Genomic DNA, 22,158 nt, shown 5'->3' with positions numbered 1-22,158 from the left:
GGAATCTACAAAAAAATCTAGTAGAATAAGTAAGTTTGGCAAGAATGTAGGGTACTAAGTCAGTATAAAAAAATAAAGTGTAATACATACAACAGACAGTTGAAAAATGAAATTAAATAATATCATGACAATGTAGTGATATTACTCATTAATTTTGCTTTTAGAAATAAATCTCAGTCTATGGATGCTATATACCACCAATTTAATGTTCTATAAATTTCAATAAGTTCACTAATAAAATAGCTACTCCAACCCAGTAATTTCCTATCTATTCCATGCTTCTAATTGCAATTTTCTTATCTATCAAATGCCTTTAACTAACCACACAACTTACATCTTTCTTGTACAAAATGGAATGAAATTTATTCAGTAATAATCCATTTTACTTTATTGAACATTTAAAACTACATTTTGTCATTTAAAATAATTATTTTAAAATTATGGTATTTGGGAACATAGAGTGCATTAGATTCTTAAATAACGAAAACTTGACACTACAAACAAGTTACTTCTACTAACTTTGATGGCTAAGTTATTCAAGTGGAATAAAAAATAGGTAAATGATGTCAGAATGAATTTTATATGTCCTGATAGATGTGTCCTGAAATAACATATTAGGGAGTTGAGCTGAAAGCAGAGACAATGTAAGAAATTAGAAAGAAGACATTTTTCCTGGAAGGTGATAGTAAGATCTGCTTCTCAAAAGCTTGGACAAGCATGAAGTATACTTTTCCTAAATAAATAAATAAATAAATAAATAAATAAATAAATAAATAAATAAATTTTGTAGAGATCTGCCTAAAGTAAAAATTGCATCACCAAACAAAAGTGACAGTTTCCTAATTTTTTTGTGTAGATACAATAAAAATCTAAATCCAGTTTGGGACTATTTGAAATGACACTTGCAGAAAAATCTAGAAAGATTTAGTAAACCTAATCAGACCAAATTGTGGTGAAGCATGCACAGAGTGGATTTATGAGTTACCGTATTTTGCCATGTTCAATGAGCACCCATGTTTCTGTGCACATTATATACACGATTATTATACCCATTGTTATACCCATGGTATGTAATCATTATATCCATGTATAATGTGTATCTTTATTTTTCCCTCAAAAATTTGGCCAAAAAAGTATGCACTATACATGGCAAAATGTGGTACATTTTTGGCTCCCTTTTAGTCTTGAATTCAGAAGCCCTCAGCCCTCCCCTCACCCCTGACCTAGGACTTGAAGGGACAAAAAAATCATAGGACAAAATCTGTACATCTGAAATAGGGGAGGGGGGACTTTTCTACTCTCAAGAGTTAACCAGTATAAAAAACACGCAGCATCTATAGGTTTGACCTGATTATAATGATGTGTTCTGAGATTTCTTTTAAAAGACACTCAGAATTTTAAAAGGAAATAGATATTAAAAGTCTGTCCACATCATTCACAGTAGTATAGCTGTCATGTAAGAGAATGACATTTTCTTTTTGGAAATACACTTTGAAGAATTTAGGAATAAAAGGACATGAGATCATCTACTTACTATAAAATGGTTCAGAAAAAAATACATATACACTCACATACATGTACACAGAGATTATTGTAAAGCAAATGGGGCAAAATGAAAACTATTAGTGAATCTGGGTAAAAGATATATGAGAGATCCTTAACTTTGAAATTATATAAAATTTTAATAATTCAAAAAATATCAGTCTAAATCATATACCTTTTATAGTCACTGATGTAAACTACCTGTAAAAAACACATTGTGGTGGTTTCTCACTTGAATTGAACACTACATTTGAGGTTTCAAGTGATGTTTCTAAAGTAAAGCCACTACCTATTATGTCTTCACAAGGAACCCATTATACTCACTGAAGCTCCAGGCAAAGTTCATCTCTTTAATTAAGCAAAGTTGAACAAGCATTTTATCAGAAATAATTCTAGAGTTGCCTGTTGATATGGTCAAATGTCCCCAAGAAAAAGTGTTGTTTCCCTAAACTTGAAAGAAATTAGAAGAATGGATGAGGTAGAACATTCTTGTTCAAATAAGTTTTGTTGGAAGATGAATCCTTACTTCTATCAATATTTGAAAGGTGATAGAGTGGAAGAAGGAAGTCTAAAAAGGGTCATGGTAAAGGCTGGAAGATGGGAACACACGGAAAACATCATCATCACCATCATCATCATCATCATCATCATCATCATCATCATCATCATCATCATCGCTGGAGCCAGCCCTGAGTCTTAGGTTCTGGATTTAAGAGAAGAAACTGGTTTTTTATTTGGTGTAGCAAATCAAGGAAGTGACACTCAAAATAATTTTTGTTACACAAAAATGGCAAAACACAGGGTGACAGAATATGTCTGCTAAACCTGGTGAGAAAATGAGCCCAAAGACTGGTACATTGTCTTAAAAAAAAACAGAGGGAAATTGCTCATAATTTGTTTGAATTGTAATCTTAAACTCATTAAAGCTTAATTTCTTTCTTTGACAATATGTGTTTATTCTTGCTGGTATTTTCTTTAAAAGATGTGATAATTTATATTTATAATTTCACAGAGTGGGAAAAGAATATTAAAATAGGCATATTTCTCACTAAAAATTGTATGGCTTTCTGTGAGCTAGCCTCCAAAGTCATATGTCAGCATTTCCACCTTGTGTTGGTCAAGGTGGACCCAAAGGAGACCCAGGGTAGGATATATAAACCCTACATCTTAAAGGGAGTTCTGTCAAAGAATTAGGGTCATGCTGTATACCTGAAATTAATACAAAATATTATTCAATGTAAACTGTAATTAAAAAAATAAAATGTAAATTAAAAAAGATGAAGAAATGTGATTATAATTTTAAAATTATGTCAGCCCATAATTTTTCTTCTTAAAGAATATCAATTCATGTAGGTTCAAGTAATATTCTGTTGTCAAGCCACTAAAACAAAATACATGCTAAAACTTAGCTTTGTAAAAAAACATTTCACAAGAGATAAACAAATGGCCTTCATGCTTCAAAAATGTCAGTCATGAATAACAAAGACTAAGAAACTTTTGAATTAGAGGAGAATAAAGCAATATGACAGCTAAAGGCAACTGGAACATTAAAATAGCTATAGAGTCATTATTGTGAAAATTAGCAAAATGTGAATATGGATTCTATATTAGATAATAGCATTGCATTATGTTAAGTTTTCTGATTTTGATAATTACTCTGATTTTGTAAGAAAATGTCCCTGTTATTAGGAAATAAACACTGAAATATTAGGGGTTAAAAAAAGAATTAGCGCCTGTTTTTTACAATTGTCACACTGCATTATTGACACTTGTGCCTCTGCTTCCTTCCTGTCTGCTGTGTCTGCCAGTCTCCACCCATTCAGATTTCTACAAAGGTGAGTTCATTGTTATTTCCCATGGACATTCCTCAGTTAGCCATTAAATTAGTTTTGAAGTTAGTGGTGGCTTAAAACGATACAAATTTATTATCTTACAATTCTGGAGATCAAAAGTGCAAAATGGGTTTTAGAGAACTACAGTAAAAAAGTCAAAGCATGCCCTGGCAGATCTGTTTTCCTTCTGGCGTCTCCAGGGGAGAATACATTCCTTTGTGTTTCTAGTGATCGCCCCATACTCCTTGTTTTGTTACTCCTTCCTTATTATCAAGGACAGCAGCAGTTTGTGTTCAAATGTGCCCCTAGCCCCCCGACCCCTTGCCATCTGCTTCCCACCTGGATAATCCAAGATAATCTCATCTCAACTCAAATCTTAACTTATTTGCATCTACAAAGTTCTTTTAGCCTTGTAAATTAATACATTCACAGATTCTGAGGATTAGAATGTTTAAAATGTGAACATCTTTAGGGGGTCGCTTTTGGGGGTTGTTAATCTGCCTACCACAGACTTGTTTCCGGAAGCCATCAATACCTTGTCTTTAGAACCCTGTGGTTACCATGTACTGCCTTGTAATGTGAATCATATGATTTGTTTGCCACAGAGAAACTGTTAAAGAAACCAGATGCAGTACCTCTTTCTTTTAGGTCCTGAATTTGTTATTAAAATGTGGATGTTACTCAGTTGGTTGGAGCATTGTCCCCATACACCAAGGTGGCAGGTTTGATCCCCTGTCAGGGCACATACAAGAATCAAATGATTAATGCATAACTAAGTGGAATGACAAATCCTTGTTTCTCTCTCTCCTTTCCTCTCTCTCTAAAACCAATCAATAATTTTTTTAAAAAATTGGATGTTATCATACATCCCATGACTATCCATTTAATCTGCCTTTGGTGTAGCTTGGTATAACTGCTAATTGTCAGGCTTTTGTGAAAGATTCCTGATCTGATCTGATCTTCTAATTCTTCACAGCAAAATTCTGTGACAATTTTTTTCCCAGACTTTAGGCCCATGTCTGTCACACAGTAAATTTTTAAATGAAGTGTGTTGAATAAATTGAATTTCTATATTGCTGATGAAAATATTTGGTACAAATTTCTCTTCATTAGGTGGTGCCTTTAAGTTGCAAATAATTATAATCCATAAAATGTTTTCTGGAGAGAATGTTTGCTTTCTAAGCACAGTCATTTATCATTTGGTTAATGAAGTTGTTGGATGGTGTTTGTTATGCTGCCAACTGTCAAAAATAAAAGAGATTTCTAGACGACTGGCAGCAAACTGACACTGACCTTCTGAAGTAAGACTTTTACACTTCTGTATCACAAATGATAAAACTCATCATATATAAGAAGACTTTTCTTAACAGTATGTTTATTAAAATATGTAAATGTCTCACCTAATTACAGAGGAGTTCTGTTGTTTACCTTCAATTTCTCCTCACTAAAGCCCTTGGCCAGATCTTGTTAAAGTAAATGCACCTATTCTGATTTCGTCTGTATTTTCATCCTTTTTTCCCCACCAAGTGAACACGGTAGCCAATTCCTTTCTCAACCCAAGCTGAGCCATGTTGCACTAGTCTGCCAGTCTCTACCCATTCAGATTTCTATTTTTTATAATAGAAATTATTACATTTTTATATTCAGGCTGGTAGGTGAATTGTGTGAAATTTTTGTTTTCTATCTGCCAGTACTCAGAGTTAAGGAATTTACATCATAATGTCTATAATACTGATGGTTTCATAGCTATTTCCACTTGTTAATGAATAGACACATGCGAAAGTAAAAATTTGAGGAGGATGGCTTCACATTAATTTTCCCTTCAGAAAAATTATGCCCATCCTCTAACTGCATAGAAGGGTTTTATACATCAACCTCATGTTTAGCAGAAACAACCAAATAATGTTTACGCTGAGTTCTTTCTGACAAATGACCAACTCAAAACTAGGAATCCTCATAATTTATGCACATTCTGCATATCAAATTTACCATCTTATGTTGGTCTATGATTGGTGATAAAATTTACGTTTCCTGAATACTGAATTTCTAACTGGTCAGGCAACTATCCATGCCCAGTGGGGTTCCCAGGGGCTGAAGCAACAGTAGGAAATTTCTCACTGGAAACTTTAAGAGATGCAAAAAAGTGGGAGTCTTTAACAGAGAGCCAAGAGCCTGCTGGAAAGCTAAAGCCTAAGAAACTAGAAAAGCACAAAGGGTGTTGTGAATGTCAGTGCTAGAAGAAGGTATAAGTAAAATATCAAGAATCCAAGACACAGGCAAGAAAAAATAGAAATGGGTGGAAAATAGTAAATGGGGAGCAAAGACTTAGAACAGGGCCTACTGGTCCATAGCTTTCTTTTACATGCTGTTAAATGTCATGCATGTTATGGAGTTTGGGGAGTTGTTCAACATTCAGGTTACTCCCCATTACCCTTCCATAGCCATTCTTTAGGTTTCCCACCCTGATTTGAATCCCTTTAGATTGTATCAGCCAGTTTCCCTTAACTGTCTGGCTCCCTGATGGGTTTGGTCAATGGAGGAGAACAGAAAGAGAACTGAGAGCAGAAGAGAGAGATCAGAGTATTTATTTGTCCTGATTTCCACCTTGCCAAGTTACAGATTGGCAGTGACTGAATTCTACTGGAGTCCTTGGCTTCTGCCTAGTGGCTCTTTCCAACAGCTATAGGTATAACAGTATTTATACAATTTCTATCTCCCTCTTGTCCCCTCAGGCCTAAAAATAGTAGCTTCCCACCCTTACTAGTTCCAAGGCACTACACATATATTGCTGGTTTTCTTATCCCTGTCTTCACCTTTGGAAATATTCCCTTTACTGTTTTTTTTCCCCAAAATTCTATTTGTGTGTGCCTTCTGTTTCTTGTTGCTGAAACCCCACAGTCAGTGAAATGAATTATTTACTAGAGTTGGCAAAAATTATAAACATTTCTGAATGGTGTTGCTATTTGTTATGTAAACACATACTCTGTGTTTTATGTCAGTCTTTTGTGACCTGTGATTCAGGAAGAAAATGCTTTGTTCCTGCTTTTTAGTGGCTTATGGTCTGCCAAGATGAGAAGACTGAGCACACCATGAAGGAATTGCTATAATGCTGGTAAATAGATGTAATGGGAGAATAGAAGAATGATCCATGTTCACTTGGGGTTTTCAGGAAATCACTGCTGGGCTGATGATTTATTATCTTCCCTTGACTTTGTAATGACAGAGATCTTTTTTTCTCCTTCACAAATGTCTAAGCTTATTAGTGTTTGTTATATCTTTATAATATTAGCACTTCCTGTATCAAGCCCATCTTGGTTCAGCTCCGCCAGAGGAGAGACTGAACTGAGACTTCAGGTAGAGGCTATTTATGAAGGACATGCACTCAAGAGAAACTAGTAAGGGAGTGGGGCAAGCAAAACAGGGAAGGGAAAGAAGCCAAGAGTGAAAGTTCAAGTGATATTCTAGCCTCAGCCTAATCCCATGGAAAGTGCAGAGGTGCAGTTGCACCCAAGTTTTCTTCCCTGGTGACAAGGGATAGGGGAGTTGCTGTTAGCAACTATAGATTGCCTATGGGCTTCCCAGGGTAGGGGGTGGAGTGGGGAGGAATATAAGCCTCCCAGGCTCCCAGCCAGTCAAGCAAAATGGATCTTGTAGCCCAAGGATAGGTCTCTGAATACAGTTGCAAGTATAAGCAGTTAGGAGCAAAGCACACAGAAGCTATGTGATGAACATGTAGAACCCATATTCTATGATGTCACCTATAAGGGGAACCTAATCAACAAAACAAACAAGCAAGCAAAATATAACCAGAGATAGTGAAAAAGAACACACTGACAGTCACCAGAAGGGAGTAGGGACAGGGATAATGGGGGATAATAGAGGAAGAGTCTTCAAGGAACATGTATAAAGGACACATGGACAAAGTCAAAGGGAGTAGGATCAAGGGTGGGAGGCAGAGATGGGTAGGGTGGGGGTGAGATGTGGGGGGAAATGGAGACAACTGTACTTGAACAATAATTTTAAAAAATAATTAAAAAGAGTCTCGAGGATTGATATAATCAGAGCACCAGCAGCATCTGCCACATAGCTCTTCCAGAAACACATCTGTCACTGATTAACATGCAGTTAAGCAAACTCCTGGGAAAAAACAATCAAACACAGCTTTCTTCCTATGCACATTGATAGATTCTGGAGGCATTAGGAGAGATTATGAGTGATGCTGTGTATCTAAGGTGATTAATGGTATCCCAGGATGCCAGATTTTCAGTGCTAAATCTCAAATGGTCCTGTGTGACCTGGGATGGTTGTTGAACCAACCTACCTTGGGGAACCAGCATACCTGTATTTGAAATGTCACTCAATGAAGAACTCTCAGGTTGTCTCATGGAAAAACTAACCCAAGCAGAGCTACTTGTGAGTGTAGGAAGGATGCAAACTTCCCCTGATGTAGTAATTTATGGTTTCCAGAGCTGCACTGAGAGCAGGAGTCTAGAAATCTGGAAAGAAATTAAGTCTGAACAAGGGTATGGAGACTGTAGAAGAGGATGGGGAAGGGCTTCAACTTAAGACCTTGGTTCTCCAGGACAGCAGAAAGTGCAAAGATTCTTCAGAGAGGATCACAGTAGTGAGACTAGCTCAGGATCCAAGATTTTCTCCCAGATAAAATTCCAGAATAGTACTTTTGCACTCCTTATTCTCCAGGGAGGAAGGTAGGGAAAAGATGTTTGACATGAGTTTGAATTTTTGTGTGTGTCATTGTGAATTCTATTGATGTTATAATTAATTTCCATTTAGGAATATTCTTGTTTAGTTTTTCTTCAAGTCTAATGTGAGTGATGATGGGTAAAAACACTTCAAATTACATCAATTTTTAGTATGAGAAAATAGACTATTTTCATGACATTTTTTTTTTTAGAAAGGGAATCAAAAGATGATTATGACTAAAGCTTTTAACTTATGTATGGGTTGAAAATTTTTCTAAAGAATGTTGTCACAGTGACTTTACTTTGGATAAGCTAGAAATGTTTCAGAGTTAGGATTTTAAGTTATTGAATTAAAGATAAGTTTGTATGCAAGTGTCAATTGTAATTATAAGAATCTTTTTAATGTAATCATTGTTGCGGCAACAATGAGGATCCCTAATCCTAACTGTATATGAAAAATATTTAGGAAGCTTTAAAATAATTCCAATGCCTGGATCCCATTCAAAACCAATCTGAATTTCTGGTAATGGAGTCCATGAAGGCAGGCTTCATGGGCCAATGACGTGTACAGTTTCATGGGGCCCTGCACTTACAAAGGTCCTGCCTTGGATATAATGCTGTGCTGTCTTGAAATTCTTAGGAGTCCAAGCTTTAGTAATTTTTCAAAGCTTCCTAAGTGATTTCAGTGTAAGAAGCATGAAATAAAGTACACTGATAAAGAAGCCTTGGTTCAGCTTGCTAGTAATTAGTGGAATCTTTCTCTCTCTGATGAAACAACTTGGAACCAAAGCCTCTCAGAAAGACTGTGCTGGGCCTTTTTAGAAGATGCTTACCCCTGTCTACTTGTCCTGTCTCAGTGGAGATTTGAAAGGGCCAAGTAGTGTGAGACTTGAGGGAAGCATCTACCAACACATCTCCTTCATCTAGCCCTAAGACCCAGGGTTAGATAAACAGGGATCGGCAATGCCTTTTTTCAGTCCACTGCTCTTCAAATAAACAGGCTGTGAGATAGGTTTACTTTGTGCCTTCTGTGTAGGTGAAGTAGGAAGGGTAACCATTAGGTTTTATTTTGAGCAAGGTACACAGTGAGGTCTTGAAACTGTAAGATACAGTTTGGGAGCTACTGACTAGTAGAAGTCTTTGACCCCTACACACCAAAAGGAGTGATGTGACACTTGCAAGATAGAGACTAGAGAGGAAAATAGGTATAAAACCCAAAGTCAAAAGTGTCTTTCCTTATTGTCCTCACTCTCTGAGAGGGAATCTTATGTTCTTTGAATGAGAGACTCCCCTTCCCCATTTCTGTCCTTGGAATACTTGGGCTACTTCCCAGAAGCAAGAGGAAGACCAAATTATGTGCAAGAGAGGTCTTCATGGGCAAGTCCTACGATTAAAAAATTAGACCTATGCTAATACAGTATATTCAGAAATAAAAATTGAGTGTATGAAGAGAAAATGAACACAAAGCATTTACCATGAATGTTCTTGTTTACACTGTATATACTATTTTTCATTACTATCAAGTCTTTGCTTCAATAAAATAAGTAAACAAAATGGACTAGCTTTCCTATCATTATATAGGTGAATACTATGAATATTCTTAAGTTCTATTCAGTGAAATATGTAAAGGTATAATGTCTGCATCAATCAATCTTTCCATGTATGAAATACTTAACACTGTTGTAGATGCAGGGGTTACAGCAGCAAACACTATAGATAAGATCCATACCCTTAGGGTATGTATATTCTAATAGGGAGAAGTGGACAATAAAAATAAATGAATAAGATATGAAGAATGTTTGATGGGAACAGATACTATAGAGAAATATAAAGCAGAAAATGAAGCTGCTGGAAGTTGGAGGTAAGTGAGGGTTGGAGATTCAGGGAAAACACCTAAATGATTACTTTGGTCTTGGGCACTGGGGAATTTTTATCCTCACCCCAGGATGGGGTTGATCTGACAACCCTGGAGGGGAAGAGAGAGAGAAGGTTTGGTGCCCTGGAACTCAACTCCAGGGTGGCATTGCCAGAGACAAAGTTGGCCATCCTATTTATACCATCGAGAAGGCTTTGTGGTTGATATACTTCAGGTGCACTGTAAAGGAGAGCAACACTTTACTGAGGATATCAAAATGAAAATACCAGTAGACCACGGACATTTTGGACCATTGACTTTTCTTTATGGGCCCAATTTTTTAAAAATCTAATATAAAATTTGTTTTCATTCTATTGTAACATTTTGATTCAATTTTTGGGCTATAGTTGAACTACTCCTACACATTTTCATGAGGGAATAAATCCAGTCAGGCCTCAAGCAGTTTCCTGACTGTTTCAAACATCAAGATCCAACAATAGGCACAGAGAGAATTATTCCAGCTTTCTTTTCTACAAAGAATTGACACTTTCCTTTTTATTTCTCCTGGCATTTCTAATGAAAGAAACACTATATTCATTATATAGTCAAGTGGTGCAGATTTCTCTAAAAAGTATTTGGTTATCCTTTATGGATAATACACAAAAAGGGAGGATTTCTGGTATTGACTGTGGTTTTATATTGGGGTTTGTCCCAGGCACTCATTTCAAAATGACTTCCTTACTAGCAGTAGCAACTGTAGTATTTCTAGAGTTTAGGAGTCCTTCCTTAATTAAGGGTTAAGGAAGGACATAGTGGCTGCATCTAATTGGAATTTGGAGGTAAGGGCAGGCATAGAAAGTAGAACTGGGGCTTGTTTGAAGTTACATTTGCATATCAATCTATTATTTTTACTCAGCTTAGTTTTTTTTAGGGGGATGTCTGGAGAGAGATGAGAGCTGGTGAAGGTTATTAGAGAGGGTGAAAGCCTCCTGCCTATCCTCTTCACCATCCTTTGGGGGCACAAATGCTTGCTGGACTGGGAGGAGTAAAGAGAATAAAGCTCCTAGCTGACCTTTCACTCCTTTATTACAATCCCAGGTCACAATCAGAGTAGGTCCAGGATTTCTCCTACCTAGAACTTTGAGATTCACTTTGTTTTGGGCTCTCTTTTTCATCTTCTTCTCCTCCTCTCCTTTACCTAACCTATTCCATTCTTCCTCTAGTTCTGGCTAACCTCTGCTTCTCCTTATCCTTTACCTTGGATAATATGTATGGAGGACACTCTATTAGCTTAGTATTTGACTAGGCAATCAGGGATATAACAAACTGATCAATGTACAAGTTTAGAACTGACAAAAATTCAGGCTCTGAAATCTTCCAGGCTTATTTACATTTTAATTTGCCACTGCTGAATACCAGAACCTTTCAGACAAAGGGAGGAAGCTATTTTAACTTAACAACTGTAGGTGAAACTGAATTAGTAGGTCATGTTGGATGGTGGAGGGTATAATGTGTACAGAGAACTCCATCCTACACTTTTTAAAGTCCTATACCACCTAGGTATCACATAATCTCAAAAAAGAAAAATCTCCAAGATATTTTGAACATGTTAATATTCTGTGCCTCTATGATTTACATTTGTAGCTGAGTCCCATCTTGGAGAAGCTATCACATTAAGTGAATTCTCAAGATTCCTTCCAATTCTTGGATGATTCTACCCTGCTATTGTCCTTCATGTATAGAGATGACTCTTACCATTCTTAAACATTCTACATTTGAACATTTACTCTGTGCTGGGTGGAGATGATGATTGTCTGGTGTATTAGTTTCATAGGGCTGCTGTAACAAAGTACCACCAACTGGATGGCAGAAAGCAACAGAAATTTATTGTTTCACAGTGCTGAAAGCTAGAAATCCAAAATCAAGGTATTGGTAAGGCTTTTGGAGAAAACCCTTTCTTGTCTCTTCCACCTTCTGGTAGTTTCAGGTGTTCCTTGGTTTGTGGCAGCATAACTCCAACCTCTGTCTCCCTCTTTACATGGCCAACTTCCCTCTGTGTCTGTGTCTCTACTTCTTTTCCAGCAAAAACAGCAGTCATATTATGTAAAGAGCCCACCCCACTCTAGTATAACTTCATCTTAATTACATCAGTAAAGATTTTAATTCCAAATAAGGTTACATTTACAGGTACCATGGGTTAGGACTTCAATATATCTTTTTTAGGCACATAAATCCACCCACATCTGGTTACCAACATAGTTTGTCTATGTTTAGGCATAAAGTTTTAATTGACAGCCATGAAACAGGCCAAAATAAAAAAGGTCCATGAGGGAGGAAACCGTGAATGACCTGATGTGCTTATCAGTTTTGCTAACCAGTCATACATATATTCACCCTATTACACTGGCTTTAGTCTTTCCTTCCTCCCTCCCTCCCTCCATTCCTTCCTTCCCTCTTTCTTTTATCATTGAATAATATGGTTAAATATTTGGTGATGTGAAATTTGTGGGAAGATATGCATCAGAAAAAGGTACTTTCTTGTGAGTAAGGTAAACATTAAGGTATTTATCAGTTTATCACATACCCAAAAACCTAACAGAAAGCTTATCAAGGGTTTTGTAACTGAAGAATCTATTACAAATATTCAGATTTATACTTAGCTTTGAATTATGCATAGACTCCCACAAATAATTTAGCTTAGAGCATCAATATTTCAATCTGAGCCTTATATGGATAGTATCGTCTTTATCACCATTGTCTTGTGAGATAACTGGTGACATATTTCTTTAGCACAAGGGAACCAACTAGAGTAACTGGCATCCTGCAAATTTGAATCAATGATGCTGCTCACTAATTCCAGTCAACCAAAATGAAGAAAGTTAGTTCATGCTTTTCTTATAGCCAATGAGGAAACTCTGGTGAAGGAGCTGTCTTGTCATCAGCCCTTCCCCCATAAAACTTTTCCAGGTCTGAAATTCTCATTTTTCATAGCAAAGAAAGAAGGCTATGCATTTTGTTCATGCTCATTATGAGTTATAACACCCAAACAGTACATTAATAAAAACTATTAAAGTATCAGGAGCCCTGGCTGGTGTGGCTCAGTGGATTAAGTGTCTGCCTGCCAAGCAAAGAGTCCTGGTTCCATTCCCAGTTGGGGCACATGCCTGGGTTGCAGGCCAGGTTCCCAGTGGGGGGCATGTGAGAGGTAATCACACATTGACGTTTCTCCCCCTCTCTTTCTCCTTCCCTTCCCCTCTCTCTAAAAATAAATAAATTAAATATTTTAAAAATACAAGTATCAGGAGAAAATTTCTCAAGAGAGGAAAGCTAATAAATTATAAAACTCTTTAAAACTCTTTGTGCTGGGGTGAGGATCAGGATGGGATATGCTGATAGCATTAAGCTGTTACAACAAACTCATGTTTTGTTTCAACCTCACTATTTTGAATTTGGACTGGTCATTGGGAACTCCCTTTCTACAGGTCGATATGGGGTGTTCACGTCTGTCCTTAACACTGTCAGACATTTTAAAACAACTTTTGAAAACAAATAGGTGACACAGAATTCCTTGGAGACAGCAGGAGTATCTAGTTGCACTCAGTTATTCAAAGATCAGTGAAAAATTCTCAATAGCACAGGAACTAAAAAAAGGGAAATGTGAAATCCAATGGTGTTTGGTTATTGGAACAGGGGTTTGCAGTGATGAAAGAAAATACAGATAAAGTTATTTGGACTGTACTTTTATATATCTTAACATAATTCAAGTTTAGAAAGGATCTCAATTGTGATTTGTTGGCTTAGTTTTGACCTAAAAGAAAAACAGATTTGTTGGTTTTGTTTCTTCTTTTTATTCAAATGGGACACGCCCTCCTGATTTTGAGAAATCTGATTGTTATCTCTTAGAACCATGCCTGATGAAGTACTCATGAGGTCCTTGTTATAATTTTGATATTTAATTATGTTGGATTCCTATCAAAGACCTCAAGGGAGACTTAACTTGAAGGGTAAAGATGATTGTCAAGTGAGCTATAGAGTAAGGTCTGGTTCTTTGGTGGAAGTACAATGAAAATTGTTCAGGCAAAGGTATATTCAATAAGGCAGACAAAAAGAAATAAAATGTGCTTCTGGGAAATAAGCAAGGCAAAGCAAACACATAGGGACTCATTAAAGAAGCAGCCAATGAGCAATTAATAACCAATATCTGATATTTAATTTAAGACCCAAAGGTCACTTAATATCAACTCTGTTGCAACACATATGTGCTGAATGAATCTGGCTGGCAATTTTTCTTGAGTTTACCTTGGCTGGTTTCATGGATGTGTTTCTCTAGAGTCACACACACAAAAAAACGGAAGAGTAAAATTAAATTTACGGGGAGCATTTATTTGGATTAATTAGATAATAAAAACATTCTGAAATTGCTAATTTACTAAGCAAAATCACCAGAATGTTGAATTACTTTACTTTTATTATGATGATTGAAGGAGATAAATGCAGACCCAGCCACAAAAGCAAAGCAGAGAGAAGAGAGGCAGCAGTCATTCTTTGGATAATTACTGGTATTTGTCATCCTTGTCTTGAAAAGGGGATCATCAGTTTTTCTAAAGATTGTTTTCTTTGCTTGAGAGCCTCTTTTTCAGAATGCTGTTTACCATCCACATAGTCCTAATTTATTCAGCAAAAAATGCACTACAAATATACTTTTCATTAGCCAATTTAATGAATTTAATTCTGGTTCAAAATTTTAAATAAAAAGTGTACATTTCATTCTTATAAGAATGAAACTTAAAAACTTTTGTTTCTTAAGTGTTAGATTAAATTACTAAAAGCAGAGTTGAAAAACAGGGTTAATCAGTGTGAAATTTAGTATCATGAGCCCCAGGCTAATTGTGTTAATAAATTATAATTAATTTTCCTATCTCTTTAAAAAAACAGTCTCAAAAATCATGGCATCTATAACTTCATTTATATTAGAAAATGAGAACAAAAAGGAAGTTTGCCTCAAAGAGAAAAAACACCAAAAATGCTTACATAATATTCTATCACTAGAAAATGAATGAGAATTTTATTATTTCTTGGCTTTAACAAAATCTATCCTTCGCCAGATATAAGAATGCTACTAACGTGGAAGAAGCAGGATCCATTTTTCTATATAAACACATTTTAATAATTTCCATGAAATTGATATTTTAGAATTATGGCTAAAGCCAAATGAAAACTTATGGGTTCTTAGCCCTAAATTCTGAGCCGGTTCCTTAAGAAAGACCTAAAATACACTTTAAAATAAACCCAATTAATATAATTACAGAGGGTTTAAATAACACAAACACACTGGATCTGTTTTTGTAAAACACAGGTGTTCTGTTATTTATATTTTGCTATTTTTAAAAATCGGAAATGTGCTCATATATAAAGTAACTTCTTTGAAAAGAGTTGAGTCTGTTGTTTTCTGCAATACTAAATTTTTAAAAAGCTCCTAAAACCAATTAGCTTGGAAATCTTACATTCATGCCTCAGACTATTGCAGCAGTTGTAACAAGGAAAGCAACACATTCAGGTATTCAGTGTAACAGACACAAGGCACAGGCAGCAACTTGTATACATTGGCAGTAGACATGCTAATTTCTTTGCCTCCTCTCTCCACCCTGCTTTACTAACTACCTTCTCCCCAAGACACGAGGCACCTTTGGGGACATGGAAGGTGCTTTCCGGAGAATGAAGAGAGGCGGGAAAAAGGAGGGCAGAGCACGCGGTGCCCACACCCTTGGCCTCTGGGTGAGTGTGGGCAGCACTCGCTGGTAGGGGGTAAAGTGGCGCAGGTTAGGAGCTCCCTCGGGGTGGACCTCGGCGATGGTGGGGGCGTCCCCACTCTTGGAACTGGAGATCTGCTGCACTAGGCTCTAGGCCCGCAGCCTGGTTGGGTAGGGGCAAGGATGGGCGGGGAGGGGGGCGGAGCACTGAGCGGGGCGGCGGGAAAGGGGCGGAGAGACAGCTTAAGATCAGACGGCTGAGGGACAGTGGTAGAACCTGCGGAGTAGGTGGGGAGCTCACCCGCAAGGAGGAAGGGGAGCGAGGACCGCGGCTGCCCGGGAGTGAAGAGAAGCGTGGAGTCCAGGGGTCAGACCACCAGCACCTTCTCCTGTAGCTAAAACGGCAAAGCCAGCGGAAGCACCGGCTGCGACGGCGACATTGCGCGCAGGTGGGCACCCGGGAGCCTGTCGTTCTCACTCCTCCCAAGCTGCAGGGAGCGGGATGCCTTCCCATCTTGGCTACCGAGCTTGGGAATGAGGGCCGGGCAGGTCTGGGAGCAGGAGGAAGGTGCTCGACCCTGTGGTGTGCACGCTTGTGCCTCCCTCCACGCTGTGCTTGGTAGGTAAGAGGTGCGGCAAAGCTGCCTCCCTTGGGATGCTCTTTCTTGGGTTTCATTGTCCCGCCCTACCCCTTCTGTTATGCTGAGCACCGGAGCGATTTTGGAGTACTGCGACCCTTTCCCCTGCCTGCAATCTCGGTAGTGTACGCAATTTGCCCCCTCTCTTCACAATCCACACCCAACAAACATCAAGACACCTCCTGCTCTGCGCCCCCTGGATTGTAGAAACCTTTGGAGAAGAGATAGTAGTAGCAGGACCAGCCAGAAGACAGGAATTACTGGAGTATGGTCTCCCCGGGCTGGTGCCTGAATCCGTGCGCTCTCTTGCGCCTTCAGGGCCAGAGTGGGAGGTTGAAGGTTGGGGGTGGGGGAGTGGAATAGGTTTGCCGAACTTACCTCCGAAGGCTGACTGTGCACATGCACTTGGCGCCATGTGCATGTTTGGATGAGGGTTTAATGGAGACACGTGGGAAGAGGATTGTCGCTGCTGTCCCCACCCCGCCCCAAAGCCGCTTGGGATGGCTTTGCGCGTGTACGGGGTTGGGAAAAAAGAAAGTGTGTTTGTGCATGTCCGTCCTAGGGAGGAGGAGGAGGGTGGCTCAAGGAGACTTGATTTTCTTGGATTTGCTGCAATTCCTTAAACCAAACTGGTCTCTCAGGCGTTAAAGTAAATTACTGGTAAGTAGGGACAGATGTCTGGTAAAAAGGCCCCCGGGATTTTGGGGTAGCGGGCATAATCTCTGTGTAACTTCTGGCGTTACCTCACCGTGGGGGTGGGGGTGGGATGAAGGTGAGGTGGTGTGTGTGGTGGTGCATGTGTCTGGTTTAAGGTGCTGAAGCTGGGGCACTTGTCTTGGGCAGGCTGTTGGACTCGGAGCAGGTAAAAAGCTGTGTAGCGCAGTCTGTTCTCAATTAACTGTAGGATCTTAGTGTCTGTCTCTCCTGTTTCTCTCTCTCTCTCTCTCTCTCTCTCTCTCTCTCTCACACACACACACACACACACACACACACACACACACACACACACACACAGTGGTGTGGTGTCCCTTTCTCTTTATCTCTCGGTTTTTCTTTCTTTCCCTCCCCCTATCTTTTTCTCCCTTTCCCCTCTCTTATGCTCACCCACATGCTCACATCACACGCACACCATGGTTGGGTCTATTATTCTAAATTAACTTCGGATCTCTCTCCCCCACTCAGTCTTCTTGTTTCTCTCAATCTCTTTCAACTCTCTCGATCTTTCTTGTCTCTCTTTCAATATCTCTGTCTCTCATCTCTCAATTTCTCAATCTCATGTTCCTCTTTCTCAGTCTCTAATTTATCTCAATCTTTCTCTTCCAATTTCTCTTTCATACATGTACCTCTTATCTCATGGCTGCTTTCACTCACTGATAGTTGCTTATGGATCTTTATGCATTGCTTATTATGTTCATAGATTTTTATTGATTTTTTAAAGAAAAAAAAAGACCCACCTGTATTAAAATCTGTGGGGTGTCAGAAGGACCTTTCAGCACTCATTCATATTCAAACTAGGAATAGGGAACTGTGAAAATACCCCACCTAACTGCTGTTTACATTGGGCAAAGCTCTAGTTCATGTTAGAATATTATTTTAAATAGACATTTTACAACCATGTGATACTGTAACCTTTTCCTAGATCTCTTCCTCTCTATTTTTTAAAAACATTTTGCCTGGCTGGTGTAGCTCAGTGGACTGAGTGCAGGCTGCGAACCAAAGTGTCGCAGGTTTGATTCCCAGTCAGGGCACATGCCTGGGTTGCAGGCCATGGCCCTCAGCAACCGCACATTGATGTTTTTCTCTCTCTCTTTCTCCCTCCCTTCCCTCTCTAAACATAAATAAAATTAAAATCTTGAAAACAAAAGAATGGGAGTTCAAATTCATTTAAAAAAACATTTTATGTATTTATTTTTTTAGAGAGAAGGAAAGGGTGAAAAAGGGAAACATCAGTATGTGGTTGCCTCTCTCGCACACCCCCTGCAACCCAGGCATGTACCCTGACTGGGAATTGAACTGGTAACCCTTTGGTTCCCAGGCAGCACTCAATCCATTGAGCCACAAATAGAGAGGGAGAGGTCCCTCTCTATTTGTGGCAATTTACAGAATTCTTGATTACTCGATCAACAAAGTGGTCAACTTATCTTCTAATTTTAATGGACAGGTCTTGAAATCTTTGTAGGCTGGCATGCAGGTGGTTGAATTCTGTGAACTCCATCTCTTTAGTGAACTGATTAGAGTGGCATCGATCTGAGACTTATGAATGCTTTGATTTCTAAATAATTTATCAAACCTTTGGGGGAGAAGGACTCCTCACAAATTTTCCACACAGGAGAAAGGACACTTTTATTTCTTGGAGCAAATATTTTCCCATTTTTCCCCCAATTGTCCCTGTTAGATGTCTAGAAAAGATGCATGGTTGTAAGACATGGTTTATTTCCATTTTATGTCCACAGGTGGCAGTATAGAAGCCAAAATGGAATCTTCTAGAAGTGGTTTCTGGAAAATAAGTACATATACACAAGTAAGCAAGCACAAGAATCTGAAAAACCACAGGTATGTAAAACAAGCCACCTATCCAGCTTTATAATTATTGCATTCCAATTATCTTGAAATTTATAATATATACTTTTATGAAGTGAAACATTGAGGTGCTCTCAAAGGAGAAAACAAGTGCATTCTATTTTAGAGAATGTATTTAAATAAAAAATACTGTGTATTATTATTGCATTATGTTTTACTCTTCTAAAAGCAAAGGATAATTTTTCTATTGTGACCAAATGACTTTGTCTTTAACCAGTAATTGCTTGATATTTGTTTTCAAAAACACTTTTGCTAAATAAAACTTCCAATTGTTCTGAGTAATTTCATTTGTGAAAACTGTTAACTAACAAAGTCACCCTGTTGAGATAATGTGACAGTATATACTTTTTACAAAAATTGCATCTCACTGTTGACTTACAATCTCACTTATCAGATTACTGAAATACCTATATATTAGGTATTATTTTAAACCAGCCTTTCTGTTTTTAACCATCTTGTCACTTTTCTTCTCCTACCTTGTTGCTTTTCTAAGCCCAACATATAAGAAGTACCTTCATAATTTACCCACTTGATTGAACTAATGATAGCTTTTAATATGGGGATCAAAGACAATCATGGTCAAATAATTTTTTCATTACAACACAATTTAAAAGAATTTGCCTTTATCATTAAAATGAAATATTTTGCATACTAAGGCCCTTTCTCTTTTATTCAAGTATGGTTGACATACTATATTATACAAGTTTCAGGTGTACAACATAGTGATTAATGATTATATTCTTTAGATGTGATCACCAGAATAAATTTTGTCACCATACAAAGTTATTATGATAATATTAAGGTCCCTTTTTGATAACTGGGTAGCATACTGTTGGATGGTAGAAGAAGCCAGGAAGGGAAATGTTCACTTTTGTGGATTGTTTTCCTTAGAATGCTGGGCCATGGTGCTCTCACAGGGAAGTTAAAGTTATTACATTGGCTGTAAAAGAGTCAAGCATCAAAATGGCTGTTAAAGACAATGAAAATTTCTCTTTCCTTGGGGGGATGTATGTTCATCACAGTGCCAGAATGTGGTGATATCTTGTGATTTTTGACATTCTGCCTTTATAGCTGAGGAGGGATTTGTTTAGCCCATGCCAATGAAGGTGTAAAACAAGATCACATAACATTCTTGAAGCTTGAAAGTATCTAACTGGACTTTAACCAGTTTAAAGCAAATTGGGAACTCTGGAAGTATAGACTGAGCTAAAGACTGAAAGGTTCTTGCTGTAAAAAGCTCGTGGATATGAAGTGGCTTCAGGAAATCTCATGAACATTTAGGAACATACAAGTTTGCACTGCATAGGACTTAGATACATTATTTGACTCAGGCAACTGGGAAGTAGTTAATCATCCCCCAATGTATATAAGAGGAATAAGGTCTGATCTTCTAAATTAGAAAGGAAAAGAGTACAGTTGAGATTGTATTCCTGTTTTGAATTATAGCATCCTCATTGTAGAGACATTAAGTGCTTTAGAGATATTTTATTTTCTAGGTATAACATGCATACAAAAAGTGTAAAATGCACTAATCAAAATGTGTTTTACATGTGTGTATACCCATGTGATTGCCACTCAGGTGAAGATATAAAACACTTTCAGCACCCCTGAGGATTTCCTCCTTTTGCCTTTCTGGTCAGTTTTCATCCCACTTCCAACCTGAAGGTAACCACATTATGATTTCTAAAAACTCCATCTGCTAGTTTTGTCTGCTCTTAAGCATCATATAAGTAGTAAATAGAAGGGACTCATGTATATGTCTTCTTGTACATAACATTGTCTATGAGATTCAGCCATGTTGTAGTGTATATTTGTAGTTTGTGCTAGTCTGTTGCTGAATAGTAATTCCATTGTATGGATATACCAAAATTTGTTTATCCATTCTCCTGTTCAATCTTTGAATTGTTTCAAGTGTGGCTAATATGAATAAAGCAACTATGAACATTCTTGCTGAAGTTTTTTGGTGTACATGTCCACTCATTTCTCTTGAACATATATCTAGGAGTAAAATTGTAGGGTCATAGAGTAGGCTTATATTTAGCTTTAGTAGATGTTGCCAGTTTTTCAAAGTGGTTGTACCAGCTTAAATTTCACAAATAGTGTGCAAGGATTCCAATTGCTCTACATGGTTCTGTCAGTCTCTTTAATTTAATTAATTTTGGGGATTGCATACTGTATCTACTTGTGGATTTTTAAAATTTTTAAAAAATTTTAATTGTGGTAATATATACAACATATAGAATTTATCATCCTAACTGTTTTTAAAAATCTACAGTTACTGGTATTAAATATATTCACATTGTTGTATAACCGTCACCACCATTCATCCCTTTACCTCTTGGAAAACTGAAACTGTACCTATTAAACAATGAATCTCCATTCTTTCTTTACCCAGGCCCTGGGAATCACCATTCTACTTTGTCTCTATGAATTTGACTACTTTAAGTGCCTCGTACGAATGAGTAGAACCACAGACTATTTGTTCTTTTGTAACCAGCCTTTTTCACTTAACATAATGTCCTTAATATTCACCCATGTTGTAGCACGTGTTAGAATTTCCTTTTTAATATTCCATTGTATGTGTATACCACATTTTGTTTAAACATTTGTCTGTTGGTGAACACTTGGATTGCTGTCAGCTTTTTGCTGTTGTGAGTAATTGCTGCCATGAATATGGGTGTGCAAATATTTCTTCAGGACTCTGCTGTCAATTTTTTTTGCCAATACTCAGAAGTGGAATTGCTGGGTCATATGGTAATTCTATTTTAACTTTTTGTAGAACCACCATACTATTTTCAAAAGCTACTGCAACATTTTATATTCTCAACAATGTACAAGGGTTCCAGTTTCCCCACATCCTTGTCAACACTTGTTATTTTCTGTTTTTATGGTAGCCATCCTAATGGGTGTGAAGTGGTCCCTATGGTTTTGATTTGTTTCCTTGTAAGTAATATTGTTAAATGCCATTTCATAAACTTATTGGCATTTGGATATCTTGTCAAATTTCTGTTAACATCTAGCCCATTTTCAAATTGGATTATTTAAAAATTTTTAATTTTTATTTTCTAAATATGAATATATTTTTTATTTTCTAAATATGAATATATGGTCAAATATATATATTACAGATATTTCCCCAGTTTGGCTTGCTTTTTCATGGTCTTCATGGTATCTTTTGATAATTTGTAATGAAATCGACTTTCCTTTTATGGATATTGCTTTTTGTGATCTATTTATAAAATCTTTGCCTACTTTGGG

The 22,158-nt window shown here is 37.5% G+C and overlaps 1 long non-coding RNA gene across 1 annotated transcript; it reads left to right on the top strand.

The window, feature by feature from the left end:
• Positions 1-16,045: 16,045 nt before the first annotated feature.
• Positions 16,046-20,811, top strand: LOC123832652. Its single transcript, XR_006788108.1, has 3 exons — positions 16,046-16,131; positions 18,774-18,873; positions 20,480-20,811. It is a non-coding gene; the product is annotated as an uncharacterized LOC123832652 (long non-coding RNA).
• Positions 20,812-22,158: the final 1,347 nt, after the last annotated feature.

Source organism: Phyllostomus hastatus, unplaced genomic scaffold (genome assembly GCF_019186645.2).
Source record: "Phyllostomus hastatus isolate PE091 unplaced genomic scaffold, TTU_PhHast_1.1 phas_scaffold_200, whole genome shotgun sequence".
In the NCBI taxonomy this organism is placed as follows: Eukaryota; Metazoa; Chordata; class Mammalia; order Chiroptera; family Phyllostomidae; genus Phyllostomus; species Phyllostomus hastatus.
The sequence above is the reverse complement of the archived record's forward strand: the minus strand, read 5'-3'. Positions and strand labels throughout refer to the sequence as shown.